The 22,162-nt window shown below is 46.0% G+C and overlaps 1 protein-coding gene across 1 annotated transcript in view; it reads left to right on the forward strand.

The window, feature by feature from the left end:
* Positions 1-22,162, forward strand: part of Tmem132d (transmembrane protein 132D) — a 638,373-nt gene that overhangs the window by 15,828 nt on the left and 600,383 nt on the right.

Here is a 22,162-nt window from a genome sequence, read left to right on the forward strand (position 1 = left end):
CAGAAGATAACTGTCTTCCATCTTGTTTTGAGGCAGGGTCTCTCTTGTGCCTTCTGCCACTACACAGCAGGCTCCATGAAAACTGACCCCTGGGACTTCTGGCTGATTCTTTAGACTCATCTCCCATCTCACTGTAGGAGTGCTTAGGGTGCAGACATTTTTTACGTGGGGTCCAGGGATTGAACTCCGGTCTTCAGGCTTGCTCAAGCAAGCTTTTACCCACTGAGCCACCTCCTCGGTCGCTCTTTTATAATTTAAAAGCCCCTCGTGAATCAAAAGGGATGAAAAATGGATAAACAACAGGGTTAGGGGACAGGCCAGGAACAGGTAGACAGATGGTCCGCCATCAGTGTGTTTTGGGGTAAGGAATGGGTTCCAAAACTGGGTTTTCCTGCATTTCCTTATTGGTGAGTCCACTGGTTGGTCTTCCGTCCCTCATTGGTCCATTGATAAAGGCCATGCATCTCCGGATGGGGGAGGGCAGCAGAGCTACAGGGCCACCTCGTAGGCATGGCGTCTCTTCTTTCACTGCCAGAGTCCCTGGGCCTGGGCTGCTGGGGGCCCTGTAGTGACACAGTTTTCTGGATCCAGTCTCTTTCAGAAAGGGCAAATGAATGCAGACAAGAGCACCCTGGCTTCTTGAATTCGGAGTGCATGGTTCACTTCCTGCCCTGGCTCTGTGCAGAAGTGAAGCTCCTTCTGATCGATCATCTATCTATCTATCTATCTATCTATCTATCTATCTATCTATCTATCTAATCTTCTTTTAATTTCATATATATTTACATATATATGTACAGTAAAACTCACATATATATATTTATATATACACACACACATATTTTGATCATGTTTTTCTCTATTGCCCACTCTTGTGTTATCCCATGTGTGTGTATATACATGTACATATATACATGTACATATATACATGTACACATAGTATATTTTGATTGTTTTTATTCTGTTACCCACTCTTGTCTTGTCCCATGTATATGTATAAGTATATGTATATACACATAGTATATTTTGATTGTTTTTATTCTGTTACCCACTCTTGTCCCATGTATATGTATAAGTATATGTATATGTATATACACATAGTATATTTTGATTGTGTTTATTTTGTTACCCACTCTTGTCTTGTCCTGAGGATCATTTTTTACTTTGCATCTTGTCCCTCTTCTGGCCCCCTTTTACTTTTCTTGGTGACCCACTGAACTCCATCCCTGTTGCTTTCAGGAGTGTGGGTGAAGGATTATTCACTGGAACATAGGCAGCTTGCCAGTATCCACATCACTGAAGAAAATCTCCTTCCCCAGCAGCCATTGACTCTCGTTTGAGTCCTGGGGAGGGGCAGGCCCCTGGGCTCACTCACACCTCACCACTTTCCCATTAATTTCCAGGAACTTTTGGCGTTTGCTTTATGATCTGTTTTATTTATACAGATTAATTGCATGGCTGTGGGCCTCTTTTTTCCTTTTAAACCCATAAAGTCTCTATTAAATTATTCTATGTTTGCAGTTTGATTGTACAGCGATCAACACACCCATGTCAACTTACTGAAAGAAAATTAAATGATTTCCATATTTTTATTTCATAGGTATGAATTTGCCTGCAAACTTATCTATATACAATGTGTACGATGTCTCTGGAGGCTAGAAAAGGTCATTGGATCCCCTGGAACTGGGGTTACAGTTGGTTGTGAGCCACCCATGTGGGTGCTGGGAATCGAACCCTGGTCCTTTGCAAGAGCAGCCAGTGCTCTTAAGCCCTGAGCCGTTTCTCCAGTCCCCTACTGAAACTTTTGAATAATGAGATGTCTACAGTGAGAAACAACTTTTTAGAAGCCTCTTGTTGGATACAGAAGCATAGGTTTTGCTTTTAGGGAGACACAATAGAATGGCGGATGCTTGACTGTCAAGGTTAGCAGCGTCTTTTGGGTTAAGGTAAAACTGTGAGGGAGAAGACAGCATCTAAGCATTCGGGGAAGCAGAACAATAAAATATTTCTGATGGTTAATGAAGACTTTCTCCTTGATTTTATAATGGATGGTGGTGGGTGTCTGTTATTTATATTCCAATAGATACATTCAAAGGAATGATGTAACTGCTGAGCCTTCAAATGTCAAGATTTGTTCAATACGCCAGCAACCCAGCCCTAGCCGCTGTGGAGACTCCGGTAGGGATGATTAGAAATCACTTTTGGAAAGAGGCAAGTGGGTGCTGGAGTTTGTGAAGTTTGCTTTGGGGAGACGTTGCAGAATCAGAAATACTGGAGGAATGTTATTCTTAGAGTTGGGCGTCTCAAGCCTGGCTTACATAGAGTCACCGTGTCAGGACCCAAGCCCTGACAGTCACCTGATGCCTCAGCAGGGCTACCTGGGGAGTTTTCAAATTTGACGAGGGCTGAGAAGCAGGAGGAAGTCCCTGTGGAGTGCCACCATGAGTGGAGCTGTTAATGTATAGTGCCCACTAGACTTACGTGGTGGTTGGGAGGAGGACTGGGTAACATAGTGGGAGTGCCATAAAACTCACATATTGTGTGTGCACTTGTGTGGACATGTGCATGCGCATGCATGTCTGCACATATGTGAAAAAGCCAGAGGTTGTCATAGAGTATTTTCTTCAGTCAGTTGTCCACCTTACTTTTTGACAAAAGGTTTCTCATTGAACCTGGAGCTCAGGAATTGGACTGGATTGGTTAGTCAGTAAACCCTAAGGGTCCTCCTGTTTTGCCAGCACCAAGAATAGAGACATGCGTTGTTATATCCATTTTTTTTAAATGCAAGTGTTGATAATCTATTGCAGGGCAAGTGGATAGTGAACTGAGCCACCTTCCTAGCCCTAAAACACATCTTCTTATGGATAAATTTGGAGAATTTCATATAATCTAATGACCACATCATAACCAAACTCTAGAACCTTCTCCTGGTGTTCTCCTGGGACATCAGGTGCTACCCATTTGCACCTGGGGATGTCTACTCTGTCCTGACCAGTTTACAAGAAGAGAGTCCTACTGTGTGTTATCGCCAGAGCCCCCACTTATTTACACACCCTCCCCAGGCACAGCAGTGCTCTTGGTATTTCTCTGAATGTGAGTGTGGTCCTTCTCATTTCTGAGTGAGCTGACCCAAGAGTCTGCTAAGTCTTCCTTGGGTGATGGATGTCTCGGCTATTTCTCATGAAAACGCTATATGGTTTGGGCATGAATATACTTTTCCTCTTATCTCGAAGTAGATACTGAGGGATGGGATTGTAGATCATAGGTAGCTGTAACTTTCTCTAACTCTAACACAGACCAAAAGCAACTTAAAAAGGGAAGGATTTATTTGGCTTACGTGTCTAGGTTATATACTCCCATCATTGAGGGAGATCAGAGCAGGAACGCAAAGCAAAATCCACAGACGAGCACTGCTGACTGGATCACTCAGATTCAGGTATCTTCCTTAAAGAGCTCAGGCCCACCTACCTAGGAATGGTGCCACCCTCAGTGGGTTGGACGTTCCCACATGAAACACTAATCATCTTCATGGGCAAGCCCACAGACCCATCTGACCTAGACAGTTCTTCAATGGAGGCTTTCTTTTTCAATGACTCCAGGCTGTGTTACGTTGACAATTAGTGCTAACTAGGCCATATGGGAAATGCGTTTGACATTAAAGGGACCGCCAAACTGTTTTGCAAACGGTGGGTCCATTTGGCATCCCTTGCTGATCTATGTGCCTGCCAACACGTCTTGCCTGCACCCTGGTATTTTACCGCGTCGGCTTTAGCATGGGTATAATGGCCCCTCGTGGCGGTTTTAATTTGAATTTCCCTAATCACTAATGGGGTGGACCAGGCCTTAGTGTGGCCATTTACCATCTGCACATCATCTCTGTAAAAATGTCTGTTCAAATCCTTTACATTTTAAAACAGGCAACTGATTTGGGCCATCTTCCTGGGTTTGTGTATCACAATCCTATCATTTGTATGATTTGAAAATGGGCTTCGTTTTTCGGCCTCTTGTTTAATATTCCTCTGCTTTTTACTTTTGAAAACTTTGCATTCCTCTATTCTTCTTTGAGAAAATTGCTTTTAACTGAAGTACCTAGAAGCTGTCTTCTAGAAGTTTTGTAATTACAGGTCACTTTCAGATTTGTGAGTCATGTTTGGTCATTGTTGTGTGTTTGGCTCGAAATTTACAAATTTTGTATCAAATGATGAGTTATTCCAGTATTATCTACGGTAAGACTGTTGTTTTTCTTCTTTTAAATACTCCTATGTGGGTAAGTGTTCGTACGTATGCTAAATATACCATGTAAGTACATGTAGGCCAGAAGAAGGTGCGAGATTCCCTGGAACTGGAGTTACGGGTAGTTGCGAGCCACCGTGTGGGTGCTGGGAATTGAACCCAGGACCTCTGAAAGAGCAGTCAGTGCTCTTAGCCGCTGAGCCATCTCTCCAGCCCCAGTGGAAGATTCTTTTTTTTTTTTTTTTTTTTTTTTTTGGTTCTTTTTTTTTTTCGGAGCTGGGGACCGAACCCAGGGCCTTGCGCTTCCTAGGCAAGCGCTCTACCACTGAGCTAAATCCCCAACCCTCAGAGGTGGACTTCTAATCTCATACTGTCTACCTTGTTTTATGAGGCACGATGGTCTCTCCCTTACCTGAGAGCTTACCAGTTAGACTAGGCTAGCCGACTAGCTAGCCCCAGGCTTCCTCTGTCTCCAGTTTCTCAGTGTTAGGATAACAGGCATACACTGCCAAGCTGTTTTTTTTTAATATATATATATATATATATTTTAAAACCATGAGTTCTAAATTGAACTCAGGGCTTGTGCTGGCAAGGCAAGTACTATACTAACTTGGTTCTGTGTTTGCTTTTGATGCCTGGGTAAAGTTTGCTCCCTGAAGCCAGGCGAGGCCTCCTCTCCTCACACCCCATTCCCATTTGGAATTCATTGTTCTTCCAATGTTTGATTTGTCTGGTGAAGCCATCTGGTTTTGGCTCTCCCTCCGCCCTCCCCCGGAAAGCTCTAACATTGTAAATAAAATTTCTGTGATCATCCCAGGATGGTTCAAAGGATTTATTTTATAACTGGTGAACTTTGGTACTTAGTGACTGTTGACAATTTGTTCTGTGTCATCTAAATTGTCAAGTAGATAGGAATCAGCTGTTTGAAGTTCCGCTAGCCTTTTCCCCCACCTCCCAGACCTCGGTGACAAGTCCTATTTCACTCCTGCCATTTATAATCTTCTTTTCTCCTTTTTCTTGGGCAGCTTGGCTGGAGTTGACGGATCCTGTCTGTCTTTTTAATAAGAGGCAGCTTCCTTTTTCTATTGGGTTTTCATTATTATTATTATTATTATTATTATTATTATTATTATTACTATTATTACTATTATTTTCTTTTGTCATGTGTAACTGATTTCTCTTCAAGTGTTTATTATTTTCTTTTCTGGCTCTGTGTTGAATTTCCTTCCCTTAGTTCTTTCATATGTACACGTACATGGTATATTGAACCTTTTCTTTTTAGGTGCAAATCTCTTCAGTCTCTTGTAGGCACTGTTTTAGCTCTGTCTCTCAGACTTTCCTATAATTTTATTTCTTATGGTTTATACTTATTTTGCTAATGTCTGCTGTAGCTTGCTTTTGACTCATAGGTAGGTAGTGCCTGCCTTTTCTACGGAAGTGTTTGAGGGTTCCCGGCCACATTCCTGTCTAATTCTGTTTTGCATATCTGACATAGAGTTTACTCGTGCTACATAGACACCCTCCCATGGTGCCTTACTGCGTCATCAACCTTTTTCCATCTTTGTTTTAGAAAACAGACCCTCCTCAAGTTACCCAGATTGACCTTGACCTTGTCATGCAGCCCAGGCAGTCCTCACCTTGCCATCCCCCTGCCTCAGCCTCCTGAGTAGTCAGGATCAGATACCTTTCTGTTGTAAATGTCTAGTCTTTTCCGTTTCGCTCAGATAGTACTTTGTTAAAGAATGTAGATAATTCTAAGCAGTTCTTACCTTTTATGAAAGAATCTCACAGTGTAGCCAGGCTATCCTTGAACTCCCAATTCCTCCTCTTCGGTATCCTGAGTCCTGGGGTTACAGATAGATGCCGCTACCACTGACCTTTCCTGATTGTTTTAAAATAGGGTCTATCTTGCTAAACCCTCACTGTGGTCCTGGTAAGGACACCATTGCTGTTTCTGGGTGGGATGCTCTGAGGTGTTGGTGGTGGTGGTGGTGTGTGTGTGTGTGTGTGTGTGTGTGTGTGTGTGTGTGTGTGTGTGTGTGTGTGTTGTCTGCATCTTCCTTCCATCACTGAGAGGAGGCTGCCGGCATTTCCAGCTATGGCTGTGGATTTCAATGTTTCTCCTCAGGAGGCTGTGAGCTTTTGCTGTCAGCTGCTTACACGCCCAGCATCGCTTTGCATTCTGGGAGAGCGGATTCTTTGGTCAATACGTTTTACGCCCTTCCCTCTGGTTTTACTTAGAAATTTATTCGCACTTTAATATAAACCCTTCAGTTTCAAAACTTGATGTATTAAGTTGGTGTACGGTCCCCACATTTTCATTTTAACCACCTGCCATCTCTGGGCTGTGCCTGGGTTGTGACCTTCTGACCAAGCTCTGCATCCTAACTGTGTGCCTTTCCTGTCGTTTGGATATAGCTTGAACCGCCGTGATTGTATAGTGGTTAGTACTCTGCGTTGTGGATATAGCTTGGACCGAGAACACTGTATTCCTGGTTGCGTGTGTTTGAAATTTTTCTAAGTTATTCATTGAACATCTGAGTATCTTGCTGCCTGTATGGTGTGTGCTGTGTGGTGCCTGGGTCTCTTAGAGAACAGAAGAGGGTGTTGGAGCCCCTGGAATCAGAGCTTAGGGTAGTCGTAAACTTTCATGCGGGTTCTGGGAATCAGACCCAGGTCCTCTCTGTGAGAGCAGTGAGTATATTCCTAATTACTGAGCCATCTCTCCAGCTCCCCCACTTTTATCTTTTAAAAGACAGGGTTTCTCTGTGTGGCCTCTGCTGTCCTGGAACTTGCTCTATAGATGAGGCCGGCCTTGAACTCAGAAATCCAACTGACTCTGCCACCCAAGTGCTGAGATTAAAGGCAGGTACCAGCACTGCCCAGCCAGCTTTGTATTATTAATTAAACATTTTGATTTTATGTGTAATTTTAGCTGCATGTCTACGTGATCCACATGCACGCAGGTGCCCTTCAAGACCAGAAGAAGGTGTCAGGTGTCCCGGAACTGCAGTTTAGTGAGATGTTCCTGCAGGATGCTAAGAACCTGACTTGGGTCCTCTGCAAGAGCAGGAAGCACTCTTGACCGCCGCACCATCTCTATCCCACGCATTGGTTTTGAAATGGAGCTAAACCCAGAGGGTGAAGATGCTCCACTGGAGGCCACACAGTTGACAGCTGCTGTCTCTAGGACGACAGAACAATAGAGGAGGTTGTACTCAGAGGCCAAACAAGGAGCATCCAAGGGAAGGGAGGGGTTTGAGATTCTGCCGTGTGTGTGTGTGTGTGTGTGTGTGTGTGTGTGTGTGTGTGTGTGTGCCCAGAAGCCAGACAGAGCTCCGGCTGTGTCTTCCTCCACCCCAGGTTCCTGTGGGTAGCTGCTGTTGAGCCTCTGCGGAAGGGAACACCCAAGATGAAGGAGATACTGTGAGGCAGAACTGTTCATCTCGCAATGGTCAGCACAGCTTCTTAGTTAAGCAACGCTAACTTTCAAGGAAAGGGCCGTGTGAGCCTCAGCGGGGTATCAGGGACAGATGTTGGAAGGTCTGTTTTGAGTTTGGGAGTCAAGTAGATAGGAATCCCTCAGTAGATAGCTGATCCCTCAATGTTTGGGGTCAGCTAGACATGGCCACGAGGGGAGCTCACAGCGACTCGACACAGTCTTTTCTTTTCTTTTTTTTTTCTTTTTTTTGGAGCTGGGGACTGAACCCAGGGCCTTGTGCTTGCTAGGCAAGTGCTCTACCATTGAGCTAAATCCCCAACCCCTAACACAGTCTTTAAAAAAAAAAAAGAAGAAAATATGTGTATAGCCCAGCTGAGCAATTGCTTGTTCAAGCAAACTAGTTTGGGGGCAGTTTCCTGAAGCAACCAGTAAGGCCCTTTCCTATTTCCAGCTCTATGTTCTTGGCAGAAATTTTCTGGAAAGGGCAGTAAAAGTCGTTTTGCTAAAGATGGCTCTAGGCTTCAGCCTTGCCTGTTGAACCTTGTGGCTACACACGGTCTTGTCTGTCACGGAGAAATTTCTAGAAAGGGATGCAGCCTGTATGTAACACAGACTCCCCACTCTAGTGGTCTCTCTGCTCGGTTTTGTCCTTACACCTGGTAGAGTGTGCTACAGAGAGCTGTTACTATGGGGACGCCAGAGTGGCTCACTGTGGAGTGTTTGGAGGACAAACTGCTTACCTCTGTGCCAGCACAGATATCAGGGAGTCAGCTTCTAGAAAAGGATTGTTGTATACCAGGCATGATAGCGCGTGCCTTTAATCTCAGCACTCGGGATGGGGGGGGGGCAGAGGCGTGCCAATCTCTGAGTTTGAGCTAGCCTGGTTTACATAGTGAGTTCCAGGCCAGCCAGTGAGACCCTGTGGGTTTGATGTCAACACAGTCAGCTCTATAGAAGCCTGAAGAGGATGCATCATCTTCCGACTGTGTGCACACTGAACAGGCAGCATCCAGCTGCTAGCAGGTTCCAGGGCCTGCTGTTCTCACCCCAGGCTCTGTGAGGAGGCAGAGGAAGGGACAGCTAATGCCCTTTTCTGCTTCACGCATTTCTCTGCTGAGCCAAAGGGTAGCCGTTCCCTCTGCTCATCGAGTTTCGTTCCCGATGTGTGCCCTGCCCTTCCTGGGATTTAGGAATGGTCACAAGTCGTTCACTTTGCAATTCTCTTGTTCACAGCATGGCTCTCCTTACATGTTTAAGTCCTGGATTTACTACGATTCTCCCTTCTGTCTCAGCTCTGGAGTGGGCTTCATGGTTCCCTGCCTCCTGCTTTGTACTTGGGTGGCCTGGGGGAGGTTGCTACTTCATAAATTTTAGGCTCGTTCTGGGCCGCAGGTGGGGCTCGCTTTCCCTCTTGAGGACACTGACGTCATCTGTACCTTCAGCCTCCACTGCGGCTTCCCGTCACAGCATCTTATTTCATTTCGGGGAGCCATCCCCCAAAGCAGTCCACATGGTGAGGTCAGGCTCAGGAGATGCCGAAGGGAAGTGGATGGACCTTTTCCACAGCCTGACCACAGTGAATCAGAGGTTGGCATCCGAGCCAATCCCAGCAGAGGAGGCTTGTTTCTTTTGTTGGAGACTTGAAAGACGATGAGGCCACATTTTGTGGGGGCCACCAGCGGCAGCGAAGATGATTACATTGTAGCCAGGGCTGCCCGGGCTGTAGCTCTGTTAGCAAAATGCTCAGCATGTACAAAACCCTGAGTTCCATCCCCAGACTCCTATGAATAGTACGTGGTGGTGTATGCTGGTAATCCTAGCACTAGAGAGGTAGCGAAGATTAGAAATTCAAGATCATCTTTGGTTACATAGTGAGTTAGAGACCAGTTTGGCTTATATAGAGCCCAAAACAAAACAAAACGCTGTGAGCTGGGGTTGCTTGGAACTTGGAGAGTGGCCTTGTGAAAGGCCTGATGCAGCCATACCTGAAGTTACAGCTTTACCCCAAAGCTGTTTACCTATAAAGACCAATGAGCTGTGTTTTACCTTTAAGCTAATACATTTGCCTCACTGGTGGTTGGAAGAGTTCTGACTGACACATCACAAGAGGAGCAAGGAACAGTGAGCCAGCCGCATAATCTTATCCCCCCCCCCCCCCATGGTTTTCTCTCTAGTTCAATTATGCTCCCAGACAGGGCATAGTGTCTGAGCTCGAGATATGAAGGACTGTTCACTTCCTGTTGGGCTTTAGTACATTAAAGCCCTGGGTGTCCCTGTCCTAGATGGTTGGATCTGGCAGTGAGAGGGTGTCAGGATGACATTTGCACCAGCAGGTAACTGGGTCTGGTTTGGGATCGACACACCCTGCTGGCGTCTCACAGAGAGATCACGCGAGCAAGCTCAGGGCCTTCCTCAGGGTCTTTCTGCTTCTGTGTTTGGTTCCTGTATCTCTTGGTTTTGGAAACTGGTGGTGTATCATTTGAGACCAGGCAGTGCGTGCCAGCGCTCTTGAAGGGAGCCTGGGCGTTTTAACCATGCTGAGAATGGAGCCTGAGGTAATGTGAATGTGCCGGTCAGTAATGAATGCTGGATGGAGGGATGCTGTGCTGTGACACTGACTACTCTGGAAATTGGAACTGTGCAGGCTGGTAAAGATGAAATAGCGGCCATAGGTCAGACGTTGCCAGTGGGCACGCCATGCCTGGTCAAGTGCAGGCAGCCTCTGTTTGCTTTTTGAAGAGGAGTGTCAATGTTTTCAAATCAGGAGAACTGGCATACATTTGGATTTCTGGTAGCTTTTAGAAAAATCAGTGACAGAGCTGGTACCTCCGAGGCATACGGGGGACCTAAATGGCTTCTGCCAGCTTCAGAGGAAGTCTGTTCTATCCCCTGCCTCACCCGCCCTCTGCCAAGAGCGCTTTGCTCATGTGTTATCTGACACAGAGCAGTCTAGGCCACGAAGCCACCAAAGGGCCGCCTGTCTTCACAGCTCACTGTCCCTGTGTCTCTCCTCGATGACTGTGTATGTCTGCACGGGCATGCTTGTAGAGGTCAGAGGTCAATGCTTTCCCCAACTGCTATATTACTTTTTGAAGCAGGGTCTCTCGCTGAGACCTGGAGCTCACCGACATGGCCAAACTGACTGGCCAGCGAGTCTCAGCCATCCTCCTGTCTCTGTTTCCCAGAGTTGGGAGTTAGAGATGTGCACTCTTCTGCCTGGTTTTATGTGGGTACCAGGGATAAGAATTCAGGTGTTCATGCTTAGGTGTCAAGCGCTTTACTAACTGAACCATGTCCCCATCTCTGCCTGCCTCACACTAAACCCAGTTAGAACCCACTGATGTGTCTGTGTGTGAGCGATGGGGCCCCACCAAAGAGGAAGAAAAGGCGAAGTATCCAAACAATGCAAACAATTGTCTGCCATCCGGACGTGGATCTTTCCCATGCTCTCAGAATGGAGCAAACGGGGCTGCACCCAGACCCCGGGTACCAGACTCCATGAGTTTCTGTTGAGTTTAGGTCCAATGACTAAGGGCCCAAGAACTCTCTGGACTATGTGTAGCCTTACTGGAGAGGAAGCATCATTTCCAGGACATCCCTTTATCATTCTTCCTCAGGATCGAAGCACCAGGTCCTGGCTTGGAGACGGAATGGCACCATCTCCTCTTATCTACTCAGCTCTGACCCTGTTCGAGAACAGCTAGCCCATAGGTGGTCACATCCTGTGCAATAGCATGATCGTAGACACTGAGCTCACATACCTCTGACGTCAGGGACCAGTGTGCAGAGTTCTCGGCTTTCTCAAGCGGTGAGCATCTTGTTCCCCGTGCAGATGTGTGCCCAGGATCTGGGTATCAGGGTTTTTCAACCTCTGCTCCTTTGCGGCTCTGTTTTCTTGAAGCTTGATAGAGTCTTTATAGAGTGTGCGTGGCTCAGAGGCATGCATCTATTGGGACGTGATTCTTGCAACTCGCAGCCCCATCGCTTTGTCATTATTCTAAAACTTTGATTTTACTTGACAAGGAAAAATAATCACTTATTCCTTTTTTAAAAATTTAAAAAGGTTTGTTTTCCTTTTTAATTATGTGTATGTGTTAGATATGCACGTGAGAGTGCAGTTACCATGGAAGCCAGAGCTATCAGATACTCTGGAATTGGAGACACACATACACACACACACACACACACATACACACATATATATACATATTTATATGCATATTAACACATATACATAGATACACACACTCATAACCATATTCACATGTACACATACATGTATACACACACCATTTATACCACACACATAAACACACACCTGCTGTGGTTGCTAGGAGCAACCCCAGGTCCTCGTCAAGAGCATGAAGTGGTCTTAATCACTGAGACATCTCTCCAGCCCTGTAAAAATAATTTTGCATACAGCTTAGGGGCCACTGGTTTCACATATGTATTTAAGCCGAGTAGTAGAATCAGGCTGATGTGTTTCTCCGCATACATTTATCAATTTGTGTGGTAAACACGACATGAAAATCTGTGTTCTCAGCAAATTTCTAGTGGTGGTGGTGGGGCAGCATTGTTAACTGCCTCATAGGGGCTAATTAGGCCCCCAGAATTCTTTCATCAGAAAAAAGAAAGTTCTTGGACGGAGAACTGACTCCTGTCCTCGGCAAGTTCCCAGAGTTGGGAAATGGCTCGTAAGAGGCAGAACATGCCAAGTTCTTATGCATGTGCCGGAGCTTACAAGGTAATGACGGGAGGGAAGGTGGAGACCAGAGTCTGGGAAGATATGGGCTTTCCACAAGATCAGAGCCCTTGATATTTTTATCATGGAAGAAGTGCTCCCTAGGCCCCGCCCTCTCTGAGGGAGCCTTGATAATTGGTGGCTGGGAGAGGGGTGTGGCTTTCTTCAGTGCTGTAGCCACTAGCCCGCTGGCTGTGCCCCAGTGAGTTCCCTTTCAGAATCTACTCTCTCATTAACAGCCCAGCCAAGAATATGGACCTTTTGAAAATTGTGTGGAAAGCATTGTGAAGTCAGGCGATTGAAAGTTACTTCTGAGGGATACTGCCCCTGCGGTTCACCTGCATACTCAGCCTCTTTGCAAAGGAGGCTCTGAGGCTAAGCGGTGAAGGTTCTCAGTGGGATGGCCCCTCTTTCCGGTGCAGGTTCAGGCTGGTTCAGGGTCTGACCCTTGAAGTGATTCTGCAGAGAGCAGGGATCTGGAGACCCTCGTTGCTGAGTTCTTTGATGCTTCTGACAAATCGGCTTAGGTCCCCATTGTTTGTGTTTGTAATAACACAGACGGCGGCAGGCTGGCTCTCTTTAACCGCCTGTGTTCCTGCCCCCATCTGTGTACAGTAAATCAGCAAAATGGTATGATCAGGACCCTCATCACAGCCCTCTCCCTCCTGGCGAGCCATTGTCCCCTCCATTTTGTTAATTACGATGAGAGTAACACATCTGCTCTGCTCCAGGCTTCCTCACCCATCAGGTCTCAGATGTGAGTGGACAGAGATCCAAAGATAGTCTAAGCTGTGCATGGCTGATGTAGTGAGTAGAAACCTCTCTCTGCTGTGGGGATTGGAGCACACGTGTTTCCTGGCATCCTTCTTTTGTACAGGCAGGACACAGGACTCATTTTTTTTTTCTTTTTAAAGATTTTTCTCCCTTTGCTTGCTTGTTTGTTTATGACTGCCTGCATATATGTATAGGCAGCGTGTGTGTGTGTGTGTGTGTGTGTGTGTGTGTGTGTGTGTGTGTGTGCAGTACCCAAGGATGCCAGAAGAGGGCATTAGAGAGTACAGCCTCCCAGAACTGAAATGACAGGCGGTTTCGAGCTGCCATGTGGGTGCTGGGAACTGAAGCTGAATCCTCTGCAAGAGAAGCCAGTGCTCTTTTTTTTTTTTTTTTTGGTTCTTTTTTTCGGAGCTGGGGACCGAACCCAGGGCCTTGCGCTTCCTAGGCAAGCGCTCTACCACTGAGCTAAATCCCCAACCCCGAAGCCAGTGCTCTTAACCGCTAAGCTACCTTTCCTGTCCCTTGCTTAGGTATTTCAAGAGGTTGGGATTTGAGGGTTTACCTGGGATAGCTGCCCATTCTAACCACAGGAACATCCATGCCTTGCCACAGAACATTTGATCTCTGATTTTTCAGAGAAAGATACTTGTGTCCCTCTCGCCCTTTATCTGTTTAGAATGAAGTGTAAGCAGCAGGCCTCCCAAGCTCTTGTTCAGCTCCAATGCACCCAAGCCAGGCAAAGAACATCTTGTATTAATGATTTTGTAGACATGGTGGTGATTACCTTAGCTTTTCAAGCAGGGACTTCCCATACCCTCCTTGCCTTTTAATCTGGAGCCTTTGGTTTTGGGTCACGCTTCATGGAGGGGTAGGTATTTGGGAATAGGGTGCTGAGGAATGCTCAAGGACTGTTTGGGAAAATACCGCACCTCTGGCTTTTTTGATGGGTATGCGCCACAAAAAACAAGCTTGTAGAAAAGTGGCACATATAGTATTTATCATCCTCCCGCTCCTCTTCCTCCTCCTCTTCCTCCTCCCCTTCCCCCTCCTCCCTTCTTCCTCCTTCCCCCCTTCCCCCTCTTCCCCCTCTTCCCCCTCTTTCCCCTCTTCCCCCTCTCCCCCCTCTTCTTTCTTCTCCTCCCTGGAAGAAAAGAAGCAAGACTGGTCTGTCTGAAGCTATTACAGTGAATTGGTCCCAGCTGAAGAAAAGTGCTGCCTATCTGTTTTGGTGGGGATCCAGCCAGTTGGGTTCTGTATGGAACCATGTGGTGGTAGATGGTCATTTCCATTTATAATCAGGAAGGTTGCCTGATCAGAAAGTTTACCTCACAGTGGTGAAAATGCCTGTGGTTTCCCAGTTCCTGTTCAAACTGGATTCACTCTTCCAGATCTTTGAACATCTCCTATAGAGAAATAGAATGGGAGACCAGCATTACTGGGACTTTGGTGTTGATCTCCTAACAACTCCATCGTGAGGTTTGCTCCTGCGTGTAGCTGGTGAGACCTGCATAGAAGATACAGATGGAGGAAGGGCTAAAGATACACATGATTTCCAAAGTGGCATTGAGTATGTCTCAGGAGGAGATCTTAGTGCATCTGTGCAGGTGTAGACCCTTGTGACTCAACATTATCTCTGTCACTAGGCAGGTGACATCTGTTGTCACCAGGTCAGTCCAGATACCAAGCCTCAGTTTGGAGCAGATGCCAGGGTCAAGAGTTTTATTCCCCAACATGGCTGCTGCCTTTCAGCAGTGAGTAGAGTCTGCTGCCTGACCCCTATGTTTCTGATTGTATTCTAGACTTGTATATTGGGGACTTCATTCTTGGGAGCACATTTGGGTTTGATAACTTCCTAAATGACTCCTTGACCTCCGGAGAGTCAGGTTGTATGTGTCACCACAGTTCAGAGGCAAAGTTTGAAGCTTGGGAACACCCAAATGAAAGAGACAGGTAGCCCAAGGTCTTATGGTAGAAAGTGGGTGCAGCACTTCAAGTAATACCCAGGGATTCATTCTATGCTCACAGCAGTGCCACGCTAGAGGACATGTACATTAGAAATGTCCTCTCCCCTACTAAAACCAGAAGAAGTCAAGGGGCTGGAAAGATGGCTCAGCAGTTAAGAGCACTTGTTGCTCTTCCAGAGGACCCAGGTTCTGGTCCTAGCACCCAGATAGTAGCTTACAACCCCACCTATAATTCCACTTCTGGGAGATTTGACACCCTCTTCTGACCGCTGAGGCCATGCACACATGCATGGGTCACACATGTGGCCCGCGTGCGCACACACACACACACACACACACACACACACACACACACACACAAGATGAAACCTTAAAAACATTTAACTACCACATGGCATCGCCAAGGAAGTGGTCGTAAGGGTGAAACCAGCCAATCTGAACCCCAGAGATTGGTAAGTGGGGCTCAGTTTTGTGGATATGTGTGACTGGTATATATCTTTCTATTACATGTCTTGTCCTTCATCAGACAGCTAACTGTCTTTTGACCTCTGCCACATGATATCCAGAGTCTAGGGTTCAGGATAGGGTTATGGGAACCGCTAAGCCCAGAGATGCTGGATAGAGGGACCCTGGGCGATTAGCTCAGTCTTGGGCTTTTGGACTTTCTTACTGGATCTCTCTTGAGTCTCTCTGGCAAGTGCAGACCTGGAGGTATGGGGTCACGGTCACCCAGATATCTGCTGGCATCTGACCCAGGAAGGTTTGATCCTTCTTTGTGGCTTCCGGGCTAGGGTGGCCTTTAATTGCGCTTGGAGCTATGCTCACATAGGCAGGACTAAGTCATCAGAAGTAGATGTGAACTTTTATGAACGCTCAAACCTGAAGTCACTATCGGCTTCAAAAACAAGTTTGCTTTAAGCAGACAGTTGGAGACCCTTTTTCTGACGTGTGCACGGAGCTGTGTGAATGGTCACAGGTAGATAGACCCTTCCCACCACCTGCCCAAAGCCCTTGGCCCCTTTACACAGTCCTATCTTACAGTGGCTCACCACCACAGCTTACCTGTCCCCTAGAAACACATATTTGTTTTTAATTTTTTAAGCTTTTCCCAGCTTTGCGGTAGTCTAAATACTGTATCATACCATCTGTTTAGATGCAGTTAGCCCAATGGCTCAAAATATTCAAGCACTGTAGAAAGGCCATTGTGAAAGGGCTGGCTCACGTATGGATTACCCGCTACGTTCTCCCTTCTTTGCCTTCTATTTTTCATGATGAACATTATGAAGGCTGACTCTTCAAAAACATCTAGAATAGAATCTGATATCATAAACCGTGGTCCCCAGCATGCACATGCGACTCTGGGAAATAAGTGATCCTGTTACTGAGCTGTTGACCCTTTGGATCAGAATCACCCAATTCTCCCATCCACCAGTTGCTGGCGGATAGTGTTAGACTTGTGTGATGATGGAGGGGAAGAGCTAGAAGTCTGACCTGTCATGGGGAAGTTATAAGCCAACTGACAATGGCAGATTCGGTGCTGTCTTTCCACAGGAAGGCAAGTGTTCCTTTGGTCTCCTCAGAAGAATTTATTTCTCATCTGGGACCTATGAGTTGACTTTTCTGTAGCCTGGATGCTCTTCCAGCCATGACTCACAACTGTCCTTTCCTGTTTTGGTCAGTCAGAGACACAGCATTGCCCTAGAGTGTTCACATCTTCTTAGTAACAAATCATGTAAGACCAATCTGAAGGTCTGGGATTCTCACTCCCACCTAAGCTACAATGATGGCGACCTTCATGTGACAGTTCACAATAGACTGACAAGTCCGGCACCATTCACTCATCCATATTTCTCTGTGGTTCTCTGAATGCACTGGGAATGAAGCACCAGTCCTCCCAGCTTAGCTCCATCACCCTGCGTGTTTTGCAGCTGACAAACAAGCTGTTTTATCTCTTCCATCTAAGCTCATCTCTGTGTGTGGAGCTGAGGTTGGTCTGCCTCCCCATGTGTCTTCAATATACTAAAGTGGAGTGGTTTTATTTTAAACAGCCAGAGTGTCTTTGAATCACAGACTCCGTTCCTCACTTGAGTCCCTTTGATGGAATTCAGATAAATGGCTTTGTGCTGGAATATCCTCCATTAGATTTATTTCTAAAGACTCTTAGGGATGCTTTAGCATGCTGCTCCTGAGCTGGGAAAAGAGAGACGTAGCAGATCAGCCCTGCCTCATGATCCTCCCCAGGGGTGTGGTGTGGCTGCCGTGAGCTGGTCTGAGCCTGTTGGGAATGGAGAGTTCAGAGGTCGGAGTTGAATAGGTTGGCCCAGAAGCTGGAGGGTGGGAAAGCAGTTGGGTGTTGAGTAGACAAGTGTATGGGCCATTATTAACCCATGTGCAACCCATGGAGGAGTCACAAGCTCTTGGTTCCCATCAGATCTTTGGGCCTGGGAGTAACCCGAAGGTCTCTAGCAAGGGTGATGAATGGGTGTGAATTTCCCACCTGGTTTGGGGTTTGAAATTGAGAGATGGGAGCTTGACCTTGCTGTGACATGTCTAGTAGGCCAGCCTTGTAAAAACATTGGAACAGGGGAAGCTATTGTAGGTTGATCCTGCTAGAATGGACAAAACCTTGTCAGTGTGTACTTGTCTTAGTTCGGGTTTTTATTGCTGTGACAAACGCCATGGCCAAAAAAGTAAGTTGGTGGAGGAAAAGGGTGTATTCAGCTTATACTTCCACATGTTGGTGTTGTTCATCACCAAAGGAAGTCAGGACAAGAGCTCAAACGTGATTGGTGCCTGGAGGCAGGAACTGATGATGCAGAGGCTCTGGAGGGTGCTGCTTACTGACTTGCTTCCCCTGTCTTGCCTGGGCTGCTTTCTCATAGAACCCAGGACCACCAGCCCAGGGATGGCACCACCTGCAATGGGCTGGGCCCTCCCCTCACTGATCACTAATTGGGAAAATGTCTTACAGCTGGATCTCGTGGAGGCATTTCCTCAACAGAGGCTCCTTCTCTACATGACGCTAGCTTGTGTCAAGTTGACACAAAAAAAACCAGTTGATGCGATAACTCTTTCAAAAATTAAGGTATTCAGAAAGTTGTTTAAATGGTTAAGATATAACATTGGAGGAAAGTTAGTATGTTTTCTGCTTTCCCTGTTGTTGTGAACGAATATCTGAGAAAAGCAACTTAAGGGAGGAAGAATTGAATTGGGCTCACAGTTTGAAAGGGTACAGTCCACCATGCTGGGGAAGGAGTGGCATCAGGAGTGTTACGTTGTATCCACAGTCCCGAAGCAAGGAAAGCAGATACTGGTGCTCAGCTTACTTTCTCCTTTTTATCCCACCCAGGACCCTAGTACACGGATGATGTTGCTTACATTGAGGGTGGGTCTTCCATCCACAGTTAACCCTTTCTGTAAACACCCTCACAGACAAACTCAGGGCTGTGTGTCCATGGTGACTAGGAATTCAATCAAGGTGACAATGAAGAGGAGCCATCGTATCCAGATGAGGGAGCCTCTGAGATGAAGTAGATGGATAAGGTTATGTATTGAAGTATTTATTTATATGCACACATATATACATATGTATACATTTGAGAAGTCATTATTCAGAGGATACAGAAAAATCTTCCTTTTTCTTTTAATAATGCAGTGGTCTCTGAGGTTGAATCTTCTACAGGGCAGTAATGGCTTTTCCCTCAGTGGACCAAAGTCACTTACAACTTCTCAGTCTTCTGAAGGTGCCATCTAAACAGAGCCAGGCAGAAGGAAAGCCTTCTCTGCACTCTCCCATTGTGTTTGGCTGGCCATGGTGAACTTGGCTGCCTGACCCAAAAGGTCAGGACAACTGCCATGTTTTCTGCTCACAGTTGGGCATGGGCTATCTCGTAGTTGGCGTGTTGAATGCCTACAGAAGCAATTGGAACATTCCCCAAAGAGATGGCAATGGATGGGCAGGCAGAGAGGGGCCATATGCTCTAGGGAATGTGTGCTCTGTTCAAGAGCAGATGCTATTTGATGCCAAGCATTTGTCCACAGGTGGAGTGGGAAATATTGTGTTTCTAGAACCTCAGGTTTTCTCAGAGAAAGATAATATTATGTAAAATTCCCCAATACTTAAAATATGGGCAATTGATTCATTGTAAGGAGACAGTACTGTCTTAGTGTGCTTGTAAGCTGGGTGACTTATAGTTGGCAACGCTCACAGTGCCGGAAGCTAGATAGTCAAGACCACTGTAAAGCAGGTCTAGTGACCAATAAGATCTAGTGACCAATAAGATCTGGCTCACTAATGGTGGAACTGGACTGTAACCTCCCATAGTGATGGAGGTGATATGGTTTCTAGCATTCTTTTTTTTTTTTTTTTTTTTTTTTTCGGAGCTGGGGACTGAACCCAGGGCCTTGGGCTTGGTAGGCAAGCGCTCTACCACTGAGCTAAATCCCCAATCCCTCTAGCATTCTTTTATCAAAACACTATTAAGGTTTGAATGTGAAATGTCCCCCAGGGGCTTATGTTTGAACTCTTAGTCCCTATTTGGTGATGTTGTTTTGGGAAGCTGTGGGACATTTACGAGGTGGAGTTCTGTTGGAAAAAGTGGGTCACCGAGGGGCAGGTCTTAAAGGTTTTAGCCTGTCCTTGGTTCAGGGCCAGGAGGTAGAAACACTTTTGCCTTTTAAAATGATGTGCATAGTGTGTGTGTGTGTGTGTGTGTGTGTGTGTGTGTGTGTGTGTGTGTGTGTGCATGTGCACATGAGTGCATTGCCAATGGAGACCAGAAGAGGGCGTCAGATTTCCCAGATGGTTGTCTAATGGGGAGATGCTGGAAACAGAACTTGGGTCTTTGAAGGCAAGTTATAATGCTTTTAACCAGTGAATCACCTTTCCAGCTCTGTAAACCAGGAAGTTTCTGAAGCTGGGACTTTGCCTATGTTAGGCAAACAGGATAACCACGACACTACGAAAACACACTCCTTTTTTTTTTTTTAAGGCTTAAAAGTTCAAAATATGATTATGATTTCTTTTTATGAAAGGAGAATTATATGTGCTTTCACTTTTAAGGTCTAGACACAGAGTCTGAACCAAAGCCTAAAGCAGAGCCAACTGTATCCCCTGAGGTGTTGGGCTACTTTTCACTGAAGCAGAAGAGTTGAGTGACTGGGACAGAGACCAGGGGGCTTTCAAAGCCTGGTTTATTTATGCTTTCCCTAAATGTTTGACTGGGATATGAATGTCTTTTTGGAGTTTTGCAGTGCATAAAACACCAGGAAAAGAAGTGGTACTACAGATGTGTGTGTGTGAGGTCTGACATACACACACACACACACACACACACACACACACACACACACACACACACACCATGTTTGTGGAATTGTTGGCAGTCAGCTGTGACTAATTTTTTTACTGTTACAAATAAGGCTTCTGTCACCATTGTCAGTCCCTCACACAGCCATTCGATGTGACTAAAGTCACAATTATCTCCCACAGAGAGCAGTGTTAATGCTGCCATGTGTGCAATTTAATGAACAATGTGGCGACTTGTGGTAAATGAACAATTTTTCAATTTAGTGTTTATGATGGCTGCCGGAGAGAAGAAATTCTGTTTTTACTGGTTTAAAAAAAAAAGTTAATAATGAGTCAGGAGGTTTTGAAATTCTAAACGTGAAAAGCAAGTCAACTAATTTTCAAACAATCAAACTATTCGACATGGGGTAAAGCTTTTCCTGGGCTCGGATTAGGGACGAGTGCAAATCTACCCTGCCTCACGTTCCACAAGTTTCCTGTGCTCAGTTTTGTCTCCGTGTGCAGCTGGGTTCAGTATTTGGCCAGGAACTTTCTATCATGTTCTCAGAAAGGTCGTTTCTCCTTCAAGGCCAAGGTTAGCCCTAGTGTCTCAATACTTTCTCCCCCAGGTGGGTGGGTGTCCATTATTTCTAGGGAGGTGACCTTTCTTCTGTGGAATCTGCTAGAACGAATAGAAATAAATGTCAAAGCAGAGGATGGCCCAGTAGTTAGAGCTCATCTAGCACGTGCAGAAACCTAGGTTTGATTCCTAGCACTTCAAAAACTGGGGATAGTGTGTGTCTGTAACCCAGAACTCAGGTGGTGGAAACTTTAGGATCAGGAGTTCAAGGTCATCCCTGTCTACACAGTGAGTTTGAGGTCAGCCTGGGCTACAGAAGACCCTGTCTCAAAACAAACAAACAAACCACAAACAACGACAACAGCAGCCACAGCAGCAGCAGCAGCAGCAGCAGCAGCAGCAGCAGCAGCAGCAGCAGCAACAGCAACAATAATAATAACATAAAACCAACTCACAGCAGCCATTCCTGATAAAATTATGTTTTAAAGGAATCTACCCCTTGCTTTGGTGGCAAGCGCCTTAATCCAAGCACTTAGGAGGCAGAGGTAGGCAGAACTCTGAGTTCAAGGCTGGCCCAGTCTATAGAATAAGTACCAGGCCAGCCAGGGCTACACAGCAAAACCTTGTCTAGAAAAACAAACAATCTACGCAGGGGCCACTGAGAGGTAAGGGTGTTTGCCACCAAACCTCATGGCATATGGATTTTATCTCTGGAACCCACACAATGAAAGGAAAACTGAATCCTGAAAGTTATCCTCTGACTCCAATACCATGACTCCCACATATAAAATAGACCACTGTAAAGAACTTTTTTAAAGTCTCATTTAGCTGTGTTTTGTATCGTGATCTCTAAGGGCAGATAATGCAGATGGATGACAATGACTTCAGGATGCCATCAGCCCCTTGCTGCCTCAGCCATCCTGTCAGGGGCATCAGTATGGTCTCCTTACAAGCCAGTCCTACAAGAGCCTTTGAGTTGATCCCAACGCCTCAGCCTGAAGAAACTCAGACCTACATCTGGCTAAACTCTCATTCACAGACATTCATTTCCAGCCTGCAGTTCCTTATTCCGTTCTGTGGAGTGATTTAGGAAACTTTATGTTTCCCGTGGGCACCATGTTTATAGAAAATCCTTTTCATA

This window comes from Rattus norvegicus, chromosome 12 (genome assembly GCF_021556685.1).
Source record: "Rattus norvegicus strain SHRSP/BbbUtx chromosome 12, alternate assembly SHRSP_T2T, whole genome shotgun sequence".
Classification (NCBI taxonomy): Eukaryota; Metazoa; Chordata; class Mammalia; order Rodentia; family Muridae; genus Rattus; species Rattus norvegicus.